We start from the raw sequence: 23548 nt of genomic DNA on the forward strand, positions 1-23548 counted from the left end.
TCATTAGGCTCACACTAGATCAAGCCTCCAGTTAACACTAATTTTTGTATTAACAAGAGGATACATAACATAGCTCCATCATCATGACATATTTTGGTCCTATATATCATAAATGACATAAAGGTTAGTTATAAAAATTTTGTTGAATGTATGGAGTATGTAGGACCTTGTTACAATTAAAATAATTGGATGCTTATACTTCAATAAAAAAAAGCATGGGCAGGTATGCACTGTTAGAAAATTATCTACAACGAAAATAAAATAATCAAAGTAAAAGACTTGTTATGTACATTGATGAAAGGCCAAAAGTAATAGGGAACATTGCAGGTTTTATAAATAGTACGTGTCCTGGGTCAACTAATAAGTGACCCAATTACATTTTTGAGGCATTTGAGGGAAATCATGTTTTTGTATGTGTGATAATGTTGGTAAGTGTAGCGGAAGACCTGATAATAGATTAATATTTGAATCCCATAGATACAAAGAAAGTTATTAACATGAGACTTGTAAGTATTATATATGTAATATTTAAACTAATTACTTCCAATTAATAAATCCAATATACAATATACCATTTTACTAATAAGTTTTTTTCTAAGTTAACTATTTCTTTAGTTATGCTAATGTTTATATATATATATATATATATATATATATATATTCTTTGTCATAGGATGGCATGGCTGATCCATTAGATGACAGAGGCAGGGATGTTGTTCCCACCCCTTCTTCAATGAAGGTAAACCTTTTTCTATAAAAATTTGTGTAAATATAATTTTATAAAATGTCATATTATTATGTTATTTTCCATTTTTAGATTTGTTTTGATTGTTTTACTGATATTTTTGTCACAATTTGATGCTTAGGGAAAGAGGAAGAAACCAATTACATAAGATCAATTAGTTGCTGATATGGAGGCCATAGTATTATACAATGATGACATCACATACACCACTAACCCTATAAGCATGTGTAAAAAGAGCTTAAAAAGAATCAATCTATAAATTTCTATGATTGTAATCTAGCCAAATCCAAGTGAAGAGAAATAGGTGATGATAAATGAATTGTATCGGAGAGAACATCATCTGGAAGTAAGAAACAATGAAGTACAAGAGCTCAATAAAGCTTTATGTTCTATACTAATTTATGGATCATGGAGAAAAATATGTATGTGTACTTACAATTTTTTTTGAGACTTCACCAAGTTGTTGGATCTGAAGAGAGTGTTTGAGTAGTTCTTACAGGTTTGTGATTTCAATTTTTAACCATTAGAAAAGATATCATAAAAATCACCATATACCATGTTTCTCTATTATAGTCCATTAATAGTCAAAACTACACAATTATTTTCTTCATGATTTCTACTGATAGTTTTATATGATAGGTGAAGTATGTTACTATTGTAATGTGTTTGTAATCTATATTTTAATAAGATAATACATTCTATATATTATTATTCTTGAGGTCCTGATGATGTGCATATACCTCCTTCAACGAGGCTGACAAGCACTCTGAGATTGCCAACTATAGGATTGACAATAAGGAGCATGCAATGATGCAAAGGACATACTAAAATGCAACAACAATAGTAACAATAGAAACATCAACAAACACACACACATAGATACCAACACTAGAGAGAGAGAGAGAGAGAGAGAGAGAGAGAGAGAGAGAGAGAGAGAGAGAGAGAGAGAGAGAGAGAGAGAGTAATAATCTTCTATTGATTCATCAAATTTCTAAAAAACATGCCTAACTTTAAGCCCAAAGACTCTATTTATACTTGCTAAAATGACCTACAAAAATTTCTAGATTATTTTTTTGGAAAAAGTGGATGAGCCACTAAATATATATATTAATAAAAATTGGTTCAAGAGCTCAATTGGGAAAGAACCAAAAAGAAAACCTAGCATTGTCACAATACATGTACAAGTGAAAATCATTGATATTGACAACATATTGGAAAATTTAATACACAAAAATAAGGCAGCCTTTATACTAACATTCTTCCATGTCCTCGCAAGAAGCACCCTTGGTAGAAGTGGAAGGTATACCGGGTTACAGAGAATAACCCCAACCAAAATCTGAGCATGGTAAAGAATCAACCTCTCAACCCAAACTTGAACCTTGAGCAATGGCAATAGATTTATCAATGGAAGAAGGCACACTCTAAACTATAGCAATTGGGGAAGATCAAGTACTTGCCTCATAGATGCATTGGTTTAGGGAGGCCAAAGGCTTCATCATGTGAGCAAAAAATACATGTGCGTCAAATATTGGTAAGCCCAAAATATCGAGCAATGCAAACCTAGTTTTCTTCACATGCTCAGCCAGTTGATGACCTAACCCCCATGCCGTGAATTGCAAAGTCTTTGTAAGGAACTGTGGGTTTTTCTTTTTAAAGGATTTTTGCAAGGCCTAAAATGTCACCATAACTTCATGCTTCTACATGAGGAGTGATGTAACCAATATCATATGCATTATCATTAATCTTCTAAGAAAAATCTAAGAAAGCTTAAATTCAAGTCAAAATTTATGACTCTCTGAACCCCCTGCATCATTCTCCCCTACTTGAAAAGAATGAAGCTCTTGTGAGTTCCATTCCTCAAGCTACTTCCTTTTAGGCTCAATCAACTTCTACAACTCCCATTCTATAATCCAAGTGCTATATATTGGTGCTAATCCTTCCCACTACATTAGATATTTTTCATAGTCACCGTGACGAGTCTAAACAATCTTCTTGTCTAGAATCTGTGCAACCTTTTCTCTCTTTTTGATGGGTATGGTGTGCATCTAGTCTACCCTATCCTCATTTTCAATAGAAGTATCATCACCATGGAAAGTATATAAATCAGAAATATTAAACACATGAGATATATTAAGACAACTTGGGAGCTCTACCTCATACACATTATCATTAATCTTCCTCAAAATCTTGTATGGACCAATTTTCTTATATTTCAATTTATGATAACTCCCAATAGAAAACCTCTCCTTTCTGAGGTAAACAATCACTATATCCCCTGTATTATAAACCTGATACCTTTGAGTAGCATATATAGAAGCTTTGCACCTCTCATGCTATCCTACAACTTTTGTCTTAAATTTTCTTGCAACTAGTGGAGCTGCTTTGCAAAGGCTTCTCCATTATCGCTAACTCTATCACCCAAAGGAAGCTTCACCAAATCGAGAACACCTTGAGGGTTTTGTCCATAAACAACTTGAAATGGTGATTTAACAGTTGACCTATTCACTGAGCTTTTATATGAAAATTCTACTTGAGGCAATGCCAAATCCCATTGTTTGGGCTTCTCCCCAACAATACATCGCAATAGATTACCCAAACTATGATTAACAACCTCTGTTTGTCCATCTATTTGTGGATGGTAAGTACTACTGAACTGTAATTTTATTCGCATTTTCTTCCATAATGTTCACCTAAAATGACTGAAGAACTTTCTATCTCGATTAGAGGTGATTGTTTTAGGAACCCCATGCAATCTGTCCATCTTAGAAAAGAATAGCTCAACCACCCTAGTAGCATCACTAGTTTTCTTACAAGCAATGAAATGAACAATTTTTAAAAATCTGTCCACAACTACAAAAATAGAGTCATTACTTTGCAGTGTATGAGGAAATCCCGATACATAATCCATACTCAAATCTGTCCACAGTCTAACTAGTACTGGTAATGGCATGTATAATTTAGTGTTCTAGGAGTTCCCTTTTGTTACTTGACAAACTCGACAGCTCTCCACAAACCTAGTGATATCTTGCTTCATCTTTGGCCAAAAGTGCTTATCTACCACCAAAGCTATTGTTTTATCCTTCCCAAAATGCTCAGCCATACCACTACTATGAAATTCTTGAATAATATTTTTTCACATTGAGCCTATAGGAATACATAGCTTCTTTCTCTTCAATAAGTAACCATCTTGTAGTAGATAGTCACCTTGAGTAGTGTCTGCATGTCCAGGTATTGGATTCTTCAACTAATCAAAAACTTCCCAAAAGTCACTATCAGATTCATACAAGTCTTTGATTACATCAAAGCCAACCACCTTTGTATCCATGATATTCAGAAGAACAACTCACCTACTTAAAGCATTTGCAACTTGATTCTATTTCCCTGATTTATGCTTTAGAAAAAAGGTATACCCTTGTAGAAAAGAGACCCACTTAGCATGTCTAGTGTTAAATTTCTTTTGTGTATTCAATTATTTCAAAGCAATATGGTCTGTAAACAACATAAATTCTTTTGGTAATAGATAATGCTTCCAATGCCTCAAAGCTTGCATAATTGCATAGAATTCTATATCATATGTAGAATATTTCTTCCACACTCAATGTACATCACCAATGTCCACATGTGAGGCATTACAGTCCACTTCAAACACTTTATCAAAATTTGGTAGTGCTAGTACTGGAGCTTTAGTGACCTTCTTCTTTATGTATTGGAAACTCTCTTTAGCCTCTTTGGCCCGTGAGAACTCTTGACCTTTAGTGCAATTTTTCATAGGTGCTACAATACTACTAAAATTATGAATGAAATTTTTACAAAAAGTAGCCAAGCTATGGAAGCTTCTCATCTTTGTGATACTATGTGGACTAGGCCATTCAAGAATGGCTCAAACTTTCTCTGGATCCATCTTGACACCATCTTTAGAAATGACAAATCCTAGAAAAACTAAGCTTTCTTGCATGAACCTACACTTCTTTAAATTATCATAGAGCTTTTCTCTCCTCAATACCCCTAATATTATCCTCAAATGTTATAGATGTTCTTCCCTTCCCTTACTAAAAATCAATATATCATGAAAATAAACTACTACAAACTTACCAATGTAGGGATGCAACACAGTGTTCACTCAAAAAACTTACCAAAAGGTATAACCTTCCATTCATACAAAGCATCCCTAGTTTTGAAAGCTATTTTACACTCATCCCCCTCTTGAATGTGGATCTAATGGTACCCACTTCATAGATCAATCTTAGAGAAATACTTCGCTCCAGCAAGAACATCTAGCATGTCATCCAAACATGGGACTAGAAAATCGTACCTGATGGTTATCCTATTGATGGCTCAACTTTTTGTGCACATCCTCCATGTTCCATCTTTCTTTGGAGTTAATAAAGCTAGGATAGCATAAGGGTTCGTGCTTTCTTGTACTAAGCCCTTTTCTATGAGCTCAATCACTTGTTTATCCAGTTCTGCATGTTGTGTCAGACTCATTCTTTATGTCGTTTGATTGGGAAGACTTGGTCCTAGAATAAGATCAATATGATGTTGGATATCTCATTTTTGGGTAAGTCCATTAGGTAGCTCCTCTAGAATGACATCTGAATATTCTTCCAATATTGTAGCTACTTTTGGTGGTGTAGTCAAGTCTTCTTCTTTCCCCTTTTGTATTAAAAATGCATAACAACACCCTGTGACTTTCATCTCCTTGACAAGTTCCTTATTAGATAGTATAATTTCAATTTTTCCATCACCTTTTAGAGGTAAGAAGACTACCTTAGATCCATTCTTACAAAAAGTGTAAGTATTATTTTCCCCATTATGAATAACCTTTTGGTCATACTATCAAGGAAGACCCAAGAGGACATGGCATGCATCCATTAGAATCACATCACACCATATCTTATCCTTGTAGACCTTCCCTATGGAAAATTTAACAACACATCTCTTATCTACTATGACTTCACTTCCCTTTTTAAACCATGCAATCTGATAAGGATGAGGGTGCTTTATCTACCGTTTCTTTAGAAACCATATTCTCACAACTACCTCCATCAACAATTACTTGACATACCTTTCACCTTGACATACACCTCATCTGAAATATGTTGGTCTTGAGCCATGAATCATCTGTGCCTTTCTCCTCTATATCTTCCTTGGCTAGAATAATCATTTTGCCTCATGTCTCCCATATCTAGAGGTACTTCTTGTTTAGATTCATTGTCAACCTGGGCTAGGTTCACTCTGGATGGTCCTCCTTGATTTCTATCTTGCATGTTGAAATTGGAACACTAAAAAGCCCTGTGACCTTCTTCTCTGCACCTAAAGGAAGGGAAATGCCTTCTCTAGTTTTCCCAGCCTCTTTCACTTCCATAGCCTCGACCTCACTAAAACCCCCTTCCTCTTTCTTGATTCAGAGGATCCTGCCTAGCATGTATAACTTTTTTTAGAGCCTTCAAAACTCTCCCCTCAACCATTATTAAAACCTACCCAAAATGGAGTTGATGTACTCCTTTGAACACCTCTATTCCTCTACTTATATTGCCTATTCTACTTTTCTTCAGCCTTCAAAGCTAGTTGGTAGGCTTCCTCCATACTGTTAACACAATGCATGCTAAGTTCATCTTGAATAGAGAATTTCAAGCCATTAACATATCTAGCAACCATCTGCTCATTATTTTATTGATGTTCTATGCACATGGATAGCTTGTAGAACCCATTTGTATAGTCTTGCACTGAAGACAAATTTTGTTTCAAATTTTAGAATCTGCGAAAGAGGGTTTGTGAATAATCCATGGGTAAGAATTTTTCTCTTAGCTTTTTCTCCATCTTGATCCATGTCTTAATCTTCTGCTTTTCATTTCTAACTCATTCCTTTTGGAGGTGATCCCACCATATAATTGCATGCCCTTTTAGCTTTGTGCACACAAACTTCATCTTCTTTTTTTCTGTCATGGGCTTCCATTCAGAAAAATTTCCCATCTCATTTAGCCAGTCTATTAGTTCTCCTAGCTTAAGATTACCAACATAGTCTGAAACATCAATTTTTATTGCTTCACTCCTTCCTTCTAAATCCCTGAGAACTCTATCTTCATAGCTCAGTTCTCCCAGTCTCCCACCTTCATTTTCTCCCTCTTCATTAGTATCATTTCCTCTTTGTATTTCTTGATTATCTAGCTGCTTAGTGAGTTGGTCAATCTCCCTTTTCATATCTATTACCAATCTTTGCATCAATGTGATGCCTCCTCTTCCTCTTCATCTTCCTCTTCCTCCCCTAGCCATCTTACTGCTGTAATATCAAATGATGTAAGCCCAATATCATTAAACAATAAATATGAATTTGACACAAGATAGGTGTTTCAGAATAACAAAGCTCTTCATTAAAATAATAATTCTCCAACTCTACTCTACCTCTACAATAAAAACAAACATCTACTTATTACAATTCTGAAAATTACCATATTTGGAAATTTTTTGGGAAAAATGAAAATTTCCATTTTTGGTAATTTTTAGAACTCATCCTATGAATCCCAAAACCCTCCAACTAAGGCAAGATGAATTGCCAACTAATCTTCAAAACTTAGAAAGAAATTTTGAAGTTATTAGAAAGTAGAAAAAACAAAAAACCAACTAAGATATTTTAAAAAGGAAATTTGGAGGTCAAAATGGAATTTTTGGCTTTCAAAAAAATAGTTGAAATGGTCCCAATAGAGCTAGCTGAGTTGGAATCCACCCCAAAAATAGATTTTGAAAAAAAACCCAAAAAAATCTAGATTTGAGGTAAAAGTTATGACTCTTCAAACCTATTGCATGAAGTAGGGATCCTGAAAATAATCCACCCACCAAAGCTTTTCTAGCCCACAAATCATAACTCTGCATCACCTGTTACATAATAGGAAAAGCGACCGAAAAGATCTCTTGCCCAAAATGGCTTATAGAACATTCCTAATCATTACAAAATAGAAAAACAAACCCAACAATGGTCTAGACACATCCCAAGACAATATCTTATCATAAATGTCATGATCGAAATAAATCCTGCAAGTTAGCTTGCACAAAAAATGTAGAAATCACATCCAAAATATTGATGCTTGACATCAATAGGATAACTCGACATATGAAGAGTCACTTGGCATACACTAGGTAACTCGACACATGAAAGAGAGCTTGGCACACACTATAGAGCAAGATGGGATAGCATGCAAACACGAGCATTAACATGATGTGAGATATCCTGAACTTAGCTTAAACTATAAAATTACTGGTACTTAGCAATTGATGCAACTCGAAAATGACTAAACCTTAACAACGACCTAATGCATGGTGGACATATGTACATGTGGAAATTAAATAAAAATTAAAAAACTCATTATGTTGGTGCTCCTGCACCATGCAAACATCCACTCATGCTATAACTAGAGTTGGCAAAACCTCATTTTTCTATATTTTGTTATACATTTAATAAAATTTTAGTTATACTTTCTTGTTAATTTGATCATAGTATGTCATTGGTACAACTTCTCATAGTGATAGAACAAATACTAGTACTCATGATAATTTACCATACTTTCCTAGAGCAACTCATGTTACTTCTATTGGCACTCAAAATTGTAGTCCAAATTTTGAGCATTTTTGAGAAAATTGAGACATATAAATGCTTTAAAATGCCTATGTACCCAGCTTTACCTTTGGGGCCCCTAAGGTGTTTAATGTTTCTTATATATGAGAAATGTTAGTATGCTAATAGAAACCAAATTTAAATAAAGCTTCTACAAACTAAACAAAATTCATAAACTTCAAGATAGACTAAGATGAGCTCTCAATTGAGAATATGAGCCATTAATGGGCTCTCTTAATGAGAAGCTCTCTTGTTGAGTAGCTTTGTCTAAATAGATAGGATGTATGCTCAAGCTTATGCTTCAAAAAGAGCTTCAAATGGAGTTGGAATTTGGTTGTGAGTGTATGGTTTTGATGTAGAATGGCTTCTTAAAATGGCATTATGACTTTACTTCATGGATTGTGTTGTTTTGCAAAGGGGAAGGATCCAATTTATAGGCAAGAGGCCTGAGGGTTTGAGGGCTGAGATGCAAGGATGGAAAAAAGCTCATGGAGGGCTCAGATTGCATGAGAGGAGAGCACATGGATTGTGCTTCTTTACAGCCAATTAGGGAGTGACACATGTCACAGGGTGAGAGGATGGAGGAAAGGGGAAGGATGAGTCAACAAAGGAGGCTCAAGGGATAAAATCTTCATAAAGACCCTCATAATGGCTTGTAAGAGCAATAAAAGGGCTTGGAAGAGTCATTTATGGCCTAGTGGGCTTCATAAAGTTTTATGGTTGAGATATTTTGAGGGAGATGAGAGCAATTTCGACTTGGGCTTGATTAGGAGGGTTTTAAGCTTGCTTAGGATTGTGCAAATGATTAGAGGATGGATTAGGATGGTTTAGGATTAGCTTAGGGATAGGCAAGTGGATGTCATTTAATGAGGGTGGGTGAAGGAGGAGATATTTGTTAACTTTGGCTTGGGTTAGTAAGTTTTAACCCATGTTTAGGGAATGTGACAAGGTTAGAAGGGGATTAGGATTAGGTTTAAAGACATCTTCTAGAAGAGTCTAGACTTTGGATGAGGATAAAGACTTTCTAGAATAGTCTAGAATTTCCTAGGATGAGGATGAAGACTTTCTAGAAGAGTCTAGAACTTCTTAGGATGAGGATAAATTAGATTTTAGGAAATAAATAAAGTTTTATTTATTTCAAGGGTTTGGGTTGAGGAGATATTTATTAAAACTTTTTTAATAAACATGAGGATTAATATTTAATCTTAATTAAATATTTTGAGTTGGGATTAGGAGTAGGAAATGATGGGATTAGCCTTTAATCAAAATTAAAGAAGGATTAGAAGATTTTGGAAGAGGTTAGTGGTCTTAAGGAAATTGGCCAAGTTTTGGGCAAAAAATAAATTTTTTATTTATTTTGAGTTTTTTGGTCAATTTATTAATTAAATAATTAATAAATAAGGAAATAATGTTTAAATAAGATTTAAACATTTTTGGGAGGGATTCCTTAATTAAATATTTTTAATTAAGATAAAGGGATTTAATGGCATAAAAATAAATAAATAAATTAAATAATTAAATAATTAATAAATGATGATGTCATCAGGAATTTTTCAGAAAATAAAAATACTTTATTTTCTAAAGGTTTTTTAGGTGTCTACATTTTGCCCCTCTTTGATGTGATGCTGCAAGTGGCATGGCATCAAAGATAAGCAAATAAGATGCCCAAGGCTAGAGTAGAAGAGGAGAGAATGGACTACAAGATGCCCCCTCAAGAAGGCAGCAGGGAGAGAAAGCGAGGCTCGACGACTTCTTGAAAAGTACAAGAATTCGAGATGAGAAAGAAGACTCAGATTGGCTTAAGAGAAGAGGTTTAGTTAGCTCAAACTCTCACTATGGGAGAATGATAAAGGGAGAATCAGAGGCACAAGAGGAAGCAAGCTTAAGATCTTAGGGATTGCAGAGGATGAAGGAGCGGAGCGCTATAAAAGGAATCCAGGATGGGGAGATGGATGAGGGGATTAAAAAGCTAATGCAACAAGATTTGAAAGAGTCAGATTGGCAGAAGATGGGTTTCGGAGATCCCTAGGACTAGGATTGTGGATCTTAAAAGATGAGGCTTGGTGGATTGATTTGGATTGGTGGATCCCTAAGACTAGGATTGTGGATCCCTAAAGCTAAAGGTGAGGAGTGATTCAAAGAGATATTGATGCATAAGTTGGGGTAGGAGAGACGAATGCTAGATATGGATGGGGGATAATGGAGATGAAGGAAAACCATTGAAGCTTTTTGAGCGGGGGGATACTTCAAAGAGAAGTACCACCATGTAGTTGAGAACTAGATTTGCTATAGGATTGTTGGTTAATTGCCAAGGTTACCAAGAACATCAAGGCCTTTTCACCAACTGTCTAGAGGAATGATGAACTGACTCAAAACAAACACGCAAGGATTGCCTCAGTATCACACATGAATCCCAGAGGAAGCAGTGTGGAAACGACACTAGGTAACCCACAAGCAGAAAAGAAAACAAGCAAAAGACATGATCAAAACCTTATGCTATGATTGCCGCTTTCACAGTATACCATGATATGGAAGATTGTGGCAACCTTGAGGAGGGAACAAGGAGATTGCTTGGAAAATATATTTCAAGAGCCAACAGGGAAGAGTCCGAATCAAAAGAAAGCAAAAATCCAAAAGAGAACCATTTGCCAACGAGATGGGTAGGACGAGGTACTAATGGACCAAGATTAGACATGAGGAAAGCTATATCTTGCAAGGACCTATCAGAGAGCACCTAAGCTGGTGGATTTAGATGAGTGATGCGTCTGGCAAACTGAACTAAGAAGGACACCACTTTGGTGACATGAGAACTAGCTAAAGGATGCATTGGGATAGCTAACCAAGGGTTGTTATGTGTGCAAGATGTTGAGAAAGGATGATCTGACACAAAAACTAGATATATACAATGGTAATAAGCTAAAGAGGATGTACAAGCTGACGGACCAAGATATTTACAAGATGAAGCTAACCAAGATAGTTACAAGCAGGAAAAAGCTCAGGATGATAGGATAGCGGGATGGTTTGATGTTGTGCAAGATGCGAAAGCTAAGGGTGGGGTGATAGTGAAAGATATGGATTTGGCAGGATGCATCCAATGATGATGATAGATATACGACCAAGGATGGGGACAATGCTAAGGTTGGTGGTAGCCGAGCTAATAGATGGTGCTAGAGTGAATGGCTAATGAGAGGATGACATTGGATTTTCATGAGGATAGCCTAGAGTGAGATACTAGTGACAAGGGAGAATGGACAAGACAAGATCTTCGAGGAATACAGTGCCCCTAGTTAGAAGATGACATGTGGAATGAGGTCTTACAATGGATGTGATAGGATTCAAGCTAGGATGGAAAAGCTGAAGGTGCTAGGGAGATGGATGATAGCTGGGATGATTGGTTGAAGCTGCAAAAGATAAGTGGATGGTGTGAGATGGAAGCTGGAGGATGGAGGATAGGTGCATAGATTGGAAGATGGAGTTGGATGTCAAGATGCAGCCAAAAGCATGAGGATGATAGGCTAATTTGGGGATGGCTGGATTATGCATGAGGCTCATTTGCCAAGTTTTCATCATGGTACTTGTCCAAGGCACTTGAATCGCCAAGTTTTCACTAGTGGACGCTTTATTTTTCTTTATTTTTTTCTTTGAGTTTTTGACTTTTTGACTTTGGACTTAGCCAAAATGATTTTGGCTTTCTACAGCTATTTTTGGCTCATAGATGTTGGTAGGATGGATGAAAAAGGATTGGATTGAACAAGTGGAATGGTGGGTGGGAGTTTGACAGATAATGGATGTGAAGACATAAAGATTGTGGGTAAATGGATGAGGAAAATGGAAAGATCATCATTGGCACACACCTTGAGAGTTGATAAAGTAGTGGGAAAGATGGTTTTGAGCGAGGTTGAGGAGAAAATGGAGGAAGAGAAAGATAAGGACTAAAAGTAGAGTTGGAAGATGGAGGATGGGAAATTTAGGATAAGAAGCATATGGACTAAAAGTGGATTGGGGGGATGAAGGATGCTTATATGGGGATTTGGATGAAGGATGGATGGATGAGGCTTTTTGAGTAGCATGAATGGATGCCAATTGAGATTTTTCTTTGAGATGCATTTCTTTTATGAGCATCTTGGGTATCCACATGATTTTTGACTTTTTTATCTTGGGCTTTTATGGCCTCGTGACTTTTTCTTTGATTGGGATTAAATGTTTCTTGTTTTGAACATGTACTGTAGAAGGGACATGTTGAGACTTGGATTTTTGTGGATTTTTGGATTTATGCTTTTGTATTTTGGCATCCAATATGCTTCTATTAGCCATGGGATGGGAACAAGAGCATGGAGGAGATGGAGGGATAATTGATGGAGTGATAGGGTTTAAAGATTGGAAGGGATTCAAGGGTGAGTGCCTTTGATGATCTAGCTGGTGGATTTGAGGGGATGGAGGGATAGATTGGAACATAGGATAGGGATGGATATAATTTCCCTCAATGGATGGAGGGAAGGAAGGATATGGGCCCAAAATAGATGGAAACGGGGAAGGTGTAGGTCCCAAAATAGATGAAGGGGATAAAGGATTCATATTAGGTATGTAAGAACCCAAAATGGATGGAAAGGGTGTGGGATTTAGATAAGGGATATATGGACCCAAAATGGAGGGTTGGAGATAAGGAGTAGGATGAGGGCCCAAAATAGATGCGAAATAAGATGGATGGGAACTTTGGGGTGGAGATGGAAGGACTTGGGACCATGAAGGAATAGCGAGGATACCAACATCTAGAAATACATTTTCATTTTTTTTTTCAATATGATGTTCATTATTTCGAACACAAGATGTGAGTCCATTACTAGCTGAAGGAGTTCGAGCTTCGGACATGATAATTAGTTCTTTTTTGATGGATCTATTATCATGGATTATAGGAGATGTATGATCATGAAGCAGAGGAGATGGGAGGATAGGATCTTGAGTTGGGTGGGCTGAGGGAAAGGGATCTTGAGATGGAGTAAGTAAGATGGTAGGATTTAGATATGGAGGGGATGGTAAAAGTGGATCATGTAGGCGAATAAGTGGGATGGCAGGATTTGCTATTCTGTTGGAGGATATTTCAACATGCTTTTGGACAAGATCTTGATAGGAATGGATGGGAGTGGATGCATGAGGTTCATTATATTTGATTTGGATTATGCTTGGAGGAGGAGATGTGGATGGGATTTGGAGCAATTCGATGGGTGGTGGGAATTTGGTGCTTGTGGGAAGTGGAAGGATTTTAAGTAATTTGATGGATGGTAAGGGGATGATAGCAATGGGAGATGGGGATGATATTATAGATGGGGAAGCTTCATCACTAACTACTTCAAATGGTTGGATTAGATGACATGGCTTATTGACTGTTGGAGGTGGATTTTCTTGTATTTCCTCTAGGAGATTCCTTGGAGACTCGTGTGTCAGAGGTGGAGGTGGTGGATTGATAGGAATAGCTCGTGTGATGAGTGTGGAAGATTGGAAGCTTGGTTGATTGGGTGATGGAGGAGAAGCTGGGATATCAGATGGCATGACTAGATAGTTTGGAATAACTCTTGAATTTTGGGGGATGCTTGGGGGAATGTTTCTAAGGCTTTCAATATACCCATCATAGTCAACAAGATTTTCATCATCATTGGAATAGGAGGTGGTAGGAGCAAGGACAATATGATTGAACACATCATGATAGGTTTGGGATTTCATGTTTTGATGATGAGTCGGATGGGGATGGGGTCTTGCATACGGATGAACATGGAAGCTCATGGTTGGATTTGGATTAAGCCTAGATTTTGGATTGGCTGATGAAAGATTTCCTAGGGAGAGTCAAAGCTGCATGACAGACCTAAGGAGGATTGGCTAGAGATTTTTGGCTTTCCTGTGGATGGAAGACTTCAAGGGCATGCTATCAAAAAGTGAGTTTTTCTTTCCTATGTGCTGGATTGGTGGAGATTGTGTCAACTTAAGGATAGACTAATGATCCTATGGGTATGACACGAGATTGACCACTTGTGGATCCCAACCTTTAGCTCAAGGTGATGACGGATAACAAGTGACAAAGCTAGATTACCCTAGACAAAGCTCTGTCAAAGGGATAACCTTGGTGAGGCTAGTGGATTGGTCAGATTGATTGGATAGCAAATTCTAGCAAAATGATAACAACTCTCTAAAGGCTTGGGTGTGATTTTGGATTAGGTTGCTAGCTGGCTGGGGGGGGGTGATTTGGAGAGACTTTGGATTTGGGATTGTTCTAAAGCAAGGAACGAGATAGATTCGGTTGCAGCGAGGGAGCTTGGATGATTTTCTGATGAGGCAGTGACTATGCTAAGTATGCCTTGAGCTGGGAGAGTTTTTCTTTTTTGGGATTTTGACCAAAGTTGGAAAACATTCATTCAAAAGCTATGAACAAACAAGCAGACAAAATTTTGGAGCAAGCACGTCAAACACACCAACATCCTAGGAAGCTTTCTACAAAGATGAAATTTTTTCTAGCTAGGGAGTCCTCAATATACGCAAGGTACATGAGGCCCAAATTCGTAGATGAAACCAAAAAGATGTCACACAGTCGAGAGGAGCGGTAACCCACTTCTCCTCTTTTACTTCTCAAGGGTATAAAGTTCCTTGAGGCTTAGCCCGAGTGACAAAATATTGATTCCAAGAGAGGTCTCTTTGGATTCACCTCCCAATTTTTATACTCCGTCGGAACGCTGGAGTTGAGGTCATCCCAAGGGGTGATGAAATCCCCAAGCAGGCCTCCTAAAAAGTGTAAAACAAGACCACATACATGATCTTCATTTTAAAAGACACTCATTCATTCCATTTGATGATTTAGATTTTGTAAGCTATGATTGAAGACACTTGTGATTATGGCATACAATGTTCATTCCAATTTGACATCATTGTTAGCATAATGGAAGTCGAGAGATCGTCAACATAAGAAATGCGAGCATCATTGAAAATGCATCAAAACCATGCGATGTTCATTGATTTTTAGGCATTCAAGATTAAGTGTGAGTTTTTTTTAAGCCCAAAACAAAGATATGTGAAACTCAATTTTTCAAGCGCGCGGCCGGAGGCCCTCCATGTCAAGATTTGTCCAATTTTTATGCCCAAGTGAAGTGTGAGCGAGATTAATGCACATTCAAAAAATTTTCTAACTTTGAAAAACCACTAAAGACCCAAGTGAGTGGAGTTTGATCTTTGTGGAGCACTTAGCACCCTCTTAGGTAGACCCATCCCCATAAATGGCACTGAGATTGTAACCAATGGTCAAATTGATGGGTGATTAAAGAGGGTGAGTCCAACTACAAACTCACTTAAAGCGTCTTTATTTGGTTTTTATAATTTAGGAAGTTCCTAGAATGTAGATTCTTTTTATGCCCCAAAAGATGATTGTTTGATTTATGGCATTCAAGATTGGATTTGTTGTTTTAATCATGCATTCATAAAAAAACAAACTTTATTTTAATCCATGGCACTCAAGAGTGATTTTAGCAACATGCATTCAAAGACAAGTGATTAAACATTCAAGTTTTTTCCTTTGAGCATTCAAGATTGAGATTTTGTGTGTTGTTTTAAGAACTTTGAAGTGCTTTGTTTTAACCTTAGATCATTCAAGATTTTTTTTGGACTCAAAAGTGAAAATGACTCTTTGGACTTTTGTTTTCATTCAAGATTTTGTGTTCTAGTTTGCATACTTTAAGCCCAAAAATGACATTTCTAGATTGTTTTGATGCAAGAAAAACCTAAGAAACATTCAAGATTTTGCAACAAGACATTTGTTTGGAAAAAATAACAAAGCTTTTAGGACAATTTTTGGCAACCATTTAGGACTCTTAGTTTTTATGAGATTTTTAAAAGAACTTTAAAATATTTGCAAATGAGGTTCATTTTATCCTTGATTGATGCTTTGAGTTTGATTTATATTTTAGTGCACACTTAGTGTTGATTTTGAACCTTTTGAAATGGAAACTTGAAGTTCTTTTTAAATTCCCAAAAATGAAGTGTTCCTAACTTTGCATGAATGCATCTAAAACCTTGATTTTGCAAGGATGCAAATGATTGGATTGGTTTAGTTTCATTTGTTAAAAGATTTTTTCTTTTTTGAAAATTTTTAATTTTTAATGGATTTAAGTATGATTTGGGGGTTCATTTTAAGCACTAAAAAGAAGTGTGTATGATTTTTCTACCTTAAAAAAAAAAAGGCCAAGATCTCCCACAAGAAGAAGAAGAAGTAGATGGAATAAGAAGAATATAGACAAGAAGAGGAAGAAGAATTCCAAGTGCTTTGTCCACCTATAAGCTTGAAAAATCTGCAAATACTATGAGATAGACTATGAGTTCCTTTGTCTTCTTCATGATCATGTGGACCTACAAAACCAATTTATACAATCCTACCAATCACAAAAACAAGCAAAATTAGCCAAAATTAGCAAATGACATACAAAACTTGACTAAAAAAGCTAATGAAGATGACCCAAGTGGCGTCCCACCGGGCATGCCAAAATGTATATGAGCAATGTTAGTATGCTAATAGAAACCAAATTTAAATAAAGCTTCTACAAACTAAACAAAATTCATAAACTTCAAGATAGAGTAAGATGAGCTCTCAATTGAGAATATGGGCCATTAATGAGCTCTCTCAATGAGAATCTCTCTTGTTGAGTAGCTTTGTCTAAATAGATAGGATGTATGCTCAAGCTTATGCTTCAAAAAGGGCTTCAAATGGAGTTGGAATTTGGGTGCGAGTGTATGGTTTTGATTTAAAATGGCTTCTTAAAATGGAATTATGACTTTACTTCATGGATTGTGTTATTTTGCAAAGGGGAAGGATCCAATTTATAGGCAAGAGGCTTGAGGGTTTGAGGGCTAAGATGCAAGGATGGGAAAAAGCTCATGGAGGGCTCAGATTGCATGAGAGGAGAGCACATGGATTGTGCTTCTTTACAACCAATCAGGGAGTGACACATGTCACAGGGTGAGAGGATGGAGGAAAGGGGAAGGACGAGTCAACAAAGGAGGCTCAAGGGATAAAATCTTCATAAAGACCCTCATAATGGCTTGTAAGAGCAATAAAAGGGCTTGGAAGAGTCATTTATGGCCTAGTGGGCTTCATAAAGTTTTATGGTTGAGATATTTTGAGGGAGATGAGAGCAATTTCGACTTGGGCTTGATTAGGAGGTTTTAAGCTTGCTTAGGATTGTAAAAATTATTAGAGGATGGATTAGGATGGTTTAGGATTAGCTTATGGATAGGCAAGTGGATGGCATTTAATGAGGGTGGGTGAAGGAGGAGATATTTGTTAACTTTGGCTTGGGTTAGTAAGTTTTAACCCATGTTTAGGGAATGTGACAAGGTTAGAAGGGGATTAGGATTAGGTTTAAAGACATTTTCTAGAAGAGTCTAGACTTTGGATGAGGATAAAGACTTTCTAGAATAGTCTAGAATTTTCTAGGATGAGGATGAAGACTTTCTAGAAGAGTCTAGAACTTCTTAGGATAAGGATAAATTAGATTTTAGGAAATAAATAAAGTTTTATTTATTTCAAGGGTTTGGGTTGAGGATATATTTATTAAAACTTTTTTAATAAACATGAGGATTAATATTTAATCTTAATTAAATATTTTGAGTTGGGATTAGGAGTAGGAAATGATGGGATTAGCCTTTAATCAAAATTAAAGAAGGATTAGAAGATTTTGGAAGAGGTTAGTGGTCTTAAGGAAATTGGCCAAGTTTTGGGCAAAAAATAATTTTTTTATTTATTTTGAGTTTTTTGGTCAATTTATTAATTAAATAATTAATAAATAAGGAAATAATGTTTAAATAAGATTTAAACATTTTTTGGAGGGATTCCTTAATTAAATATTTTTAATTAAGATAAAGGGATTTAATGGCATAAAATAAATAAATAAATAAATAAATTAATTAATTAATAAATGATGATGTCATCAGAAATTTTTCAGAAAATAAAAATACTTTATTTTCTAAAGGTTTTTAGGTGCCTACATTTCTAACATCCTCCATTTAGTGCATCTACTTGTTCCATAGTGATAAATTTCCATTCTGAGCTATTATGTAAGATCCCATTTTGAGCAATTGTTAAATCTGCATTTTTACCCTAAGTGTCAAATAACTACAGGAGGTTGTGTTTTCCATTGAATATCTCGCTCTCAAAAATGTGTCATGACTCGCCACTTTGGGAGTCTCTAGTGTCCATACCTGAAAACCCATGTTTAGATTTTGAGTCATTTCGAGTTCGTTTGACTAGGTTTTGAATCCCTCAAAGTTGGTCATTAAAATTTTTCATGTTGATGCACATTGTCCTAAATTCGGGGAAGCCTTGTTTGACGAGTTATAAGTTTTGACCAGTTGACCAAAATGTTTAATTTCTTTTTGCGCTGCATTGTAGATATTAGAGGCTTGTTATGTTTCAAGTTTCAACTCATGGCGAATCTGTTTGATCAATTTTCAAATGTGATTCCAAATGCAATTTCTATCTTTTTACTGGTGTCATAAAGTGCAGATTGATTGGAACCCCTATTCGGGACATCATAACTTGATATCCATGATTGGTAAGATTGAATGGATTGTACCACTATGTTGTCCTCTAAAAATAATCAAAGTGTGCTGATTTGCAAGTCATGATGAATCCATTTGCACACTTTTCTAGGTCAATTCCATTTGCAAAAATTGATTTCCTGCCATTGTTTTAATCTACAAAATCTCAACAGCCGACTTTGAATGCTCGCCATTTGTGCCCTATTATTTGTCATGAGCCCAAATCATAGAACCATACTCTCCTTGTGATAGTTTTTTGTGCCCTAAAGTGTCAATTTGCCCAATTTTTGAAACTGATTCCAAACGTAATTTAGTGTTTTCTGACATGTTTTCTTGCAAGGAGTTCTGAGAGGTCAACTTTGACAGCGAATATCTTTTGACCCCAAATTTTTTATAAGATGAGATTTCATAGGGTGCAAGTGTGCAGAACAGAGAATCAATGTACCAATTTGTAGAGCCTGATTAGGTGTTTGGATCAGTTTTTAAAGCTAGCCAACATGCCCTATTAGCTGAAAGTCGTAGTTTGCAGATAAATGATAAAATAAGTTTTAAGTGATCGCTCAGTAGTCAAATTTGATTTTCATCAAGATAATCGATTCAGTTGGCTAGTTTGGAAGTTCAGGAAAAGGAGAAGTAGAGTTTGTGTATAGATCAAAGCTTCCTGACATTTCAATACCAAATCACATGCCATTGCACACCTACTATTTCCAAAGAATGGTGGAGTTCAAAGCAAAAGCATGCATTATAGAGGGATCTACAGGGAAAGTTTACAATTATGAGCAAGTCATGTCAATAAGAAAATGTGTCGATGCTAGTTTAACCAAACTAGAAGTTGGGCATGGTGATGTTATATAGATATGACTCCCCACTTGCCCTCAATTTGTATTCACATTTCTTGGAGGATCTTTCATTGGCGCTATCATCACTCCTAAAAATCCTCATTATACAACAGGGGAGATTGCGAAGCAAGTCCATATTTTAGGAGCCAAGATGGTCATTAGAAGAGCAGCATATGTCGAGAAGCTAAAAAATGTGAAGCAACAAATTGCAATTGTTACGCTTGATGACCCATCACCAAAGGGATGCATAGGATTCAGTGTTGTTGCTCAAGAACAAGATTCAAAAGTTGGATATGAAGTGGGGGCTGAGGAGGTAGTGGCGCTACCATTTTCATTAGGTACAATTGGGTTTCCAAAGGGTGTGATGTTAACACACTCGACACTTGTTTCCAATGTTTCTCAGCAGGTGGATGGAGAAAATCCCAATATGTATATCCATTTAGATGACATCATGTTGTGTTTGTTGCCTCTCTTCCACATATATGATCTTCATATGGTGCTCTACTCTCTCAAAAGTGGTGCTGCCATTTTGATAGTAGAGAAATTTAATGAGATGGGTGTGTTGTTAGAGTTGGTAGAGAGATACAAAGTGAGCATTGCACCATTGGTGTTGGGAATGGTGAAGAGTGGAGAAGTGGAGAATTATGATGTGTTGAGTATGAGAATGCTCATTTAAGGAACTACACCTCTTGGGAAAGTGCAAGGATTCCCAATGCAACCCTCGCCTAGATATAGATCACAAGGCACAGGGGAGATCAAAGTCACCTCTGAGAGAGGAAGAATGACAAAGTTTTTAAAAAGGAATTCACCATCATAGTAGCAGACTTGTACATGAAAAAGAAAAAGTCAACAAATGAGGAAGACAGAGCATATAAGATCAAGCCACGCATTACAAAAAGGAAGCCCATGGCATGAAGAGAGAGAGGAAAATAGAAAGGGAGTAAAAAAAACTGTAGGTAGCAACCCACGCAGCTAAAAAAAGGGAAACATGTTAAAAGAAGAACTCACCAAGCAAGTAAAGCCCATGCCTTTATAAAGATAGCAAGTGCCAAATGAAAAAGGTGCAGGGGACTTTAGAGGAACACACAATCAAACAAATCAAACCCACACATGAAATGAAAGAAGCATAATGTGCAGAATAGGATAAAAAGAACCCATGGCCAGTAGGAAGACCTCCATGTTGAGACAAGGAGTAGGCATAAAAGAAGCCTCCCACACATACAAGGTAAAGTAATAGGTCAACATAAGAAAAGCTACCATGCCAAGCTTGGAAGTAGCTATAGCTTGCAACAGTCAATGCACCTAAAATGAAGAGAAAGTCACTTTAAAGGATACAAAGGATGTATAAATGCCACATGTAAGAGGAGCCCATGCTTTCAAATAAAATCAAGGGATGCCATTTACTATGTTGAAAATTGGAAATAAGGCTGGAACATTATTAGCGCCATATGAAGGAAGCCTTTGAGCCGCTAGCCATCCAGTATAGAATGAAGAAACCCGCAATGATTTATCCCACATTCTTTATGGAGGCATTTCTTTTGTTGTTTAAATACAACCATACACATAGGGATAGTTTCTAGCAGGACAAGCCTTTTCAAAGGCAACGTCCATGTGGTGGGTTCGACTCAGACAGCAGGAGATGACTAAGAAATAATTTTGAATGCCAGAATGCATGAAAAAAGGTTGAAGGTGACTAGAAAAGTCAAGAAATTTAGTAGATCGCTACCTCGCTAGCTGGAAAACCTTGGGTTTTCTGGCTAGTGACATAGTGAGTGGCTAGAAAACTTCAAAATCTGGTGAGGCTTAAATAAAGCATGTGGGTCCTGCCACAAGATACAGAGAAATGAATCAGATCACAGCAAGTGGCAATGAGTAGGATGATGTGGCGAGGTCGTAGACAGAGGAAGGAGATCATGCCACATGGCACATCTGGCAGTCCTCGCTATCTTGCCAAGGAGAAGTTGCTCACACGATATAACATGGTGACATAGCGAGCATAAAGGTGGTAATGACATGTGGCATTGATGTGGATGGCCAGTCAAAATGTGACACATGCTGCTTGCCCAAGTTCGAGCCAATCAGAAGAGGACACGTGGCGAGGTTGGTCAACCAAGTTTGACCTGGATTGAAAAAGCAAGAAATTTTTAAGGTTTCAAATTAAAAATTTATTTTTCCTTCTCACAAGTATGTGCAAGTCAAAATTTCTTTTTTTTTTAATCCAACTGAGGATTTATTCTATAGTTTGACTTTTGAAAAGGGATAAATTTTTGCAACTTTATTGCTTTGAAAGCCATGAGCAGAGCCCTGAACTTTAGAAGGCCATATCAGGGGAATTTTTAAACCAAAATGGGCACTTCAATATACCACCAGAACTGGGAAGAAATAAACTTTCCGAATATGAGGTAAAATTGCACACAGGTGCTCACTAGTTAGTGGTATAGGCCAGTTTGTAAATTTTGGGGCATTCTTAGTAGAACATGCAAATTTTAATGTTGATCATCAAAATTGGTTAAAGGACAGATATGAAGGCTTGGTGAAGTTTGGATGTGAAGAAAATCAATTCTAGAGGGTTTCCTTGGCTTTTAGAAGTCATCTTTTAACTGATTTTCACTTTTACCTTGAGTAAAGTTCAGGTATCAAAATCAGTTATTCTTCAAATATCTTAGATATGTTATGTTGTTGTAGAGGCCTAATGATGAAGATTTGATTCACTAGTTGAGGGGAGAGATAAGAGGGTTGTTTTTAACCTATTGAGAAGGTTTTGCAAGTGGACACATGTCATGTTTTGATCAAATCTAGGAATTAATCTTCTCCTATATCTTCTTTTCTTTTCCTCATTATAAGGGTTCTAGTTTTGAGAAGAAAATCAGTCACTACTAAGACACCATTCTTTAGAACTTCTTCTTGTATAAGCAGTATTTATGTTTTAATGCAGATAGTTCAGATTTGTGAGGTGATTTGTGAGTTAGTTTTCTATACATCTTTCATGTATTTGGTTTCAAGGAAAACAAATAAAGTGTAGCAAAGGGTTTTAAATTCAGTCTGAATCTTTTCTCCTATTCATGGATATGTAATTTCTTCTCATTTGTGAACCAAGAGCATGAATTAGGTTGCATTTCATTTTGGAATGTATGTGGTTAAAATGTCTTGCAAATGGAACAAAGAGCCACGTAACTACTTGGTGTTTATCACAAGATTTTCATATTTCATGATGGGATAATTTGAGTATGAGATTCAAATCTGAAGCAGATGTCTATTCACGAGGTGAAGGATAGATTAGGGATCTTGTTGTAGAGATACGTATGAGATTTCCAGAAGATGTATGGTTATAATTAATTTAATTGCCCAATAGATAAGGCACTGGTTAGAAATAGGATCATTAGGTTTTGTTGATTATATTTGGGTCTTGTTGATATCAACATTATTGATCAAATGCTTTTCCCCTTTCATGTTGAAGAGCTATAATAGAATGCCCTCACTTAGCTTTTGAGATTCATAGATTTGCATTTAGCTATTGTAGATTTTTGTCTTTTCTTAAGCGATTAGGAGATATAAGGGGTTTGCTTCTAGTTAATAGATTTAGGGATATGTTTTGCACTAGTATGGTATCATTTGAATATGAGGTCTACCTGCCTAGGTTTAGCAGAGGTTGAAGTAGAAGAAGGTTCAAGCCTTAGTTGGCCCTATGTCTAAAATGATATGTTGAGAATGGGAATTAGCTGCCCCTAGATATGTCATATTCTCATGGGGATAATTGAAAACCCTCCAGTGTTTTCAAATAGCCAA

General features: G+C 36.4%; 1 pseudogene; it reads left to right on the top strand.

The window, feature by feature from the left end:
- Positions 1-679: 679 nt before the first annotated feature.
- Positions 680-20579, top strand: LOC149554460 (4-coumarate--CoA ligase pseudogene; annotated as a pseudogene).
- The last annotated feature ends 2969 nt before the right edge of the window (positions 20580-23548 follow it).

The sequence above is a fragment of the Cupressus sempervirens genome, chromosome 5 (assembly GCF_028749045.1).
Source record: "Cupressus sempervirens isolate cs-2001-9-10 chromosome 5, ASM2874904v1, whole genome shotgun sequence".
In the NCBI taxonomy this organism is placed as follows: domain Eukaryota; kingdom Viridiplantae; phylum Streptophyta; class Pinopsida; order Cupressales; family Cupressaceae; genus Cupressus; species Cupressus sempervirens.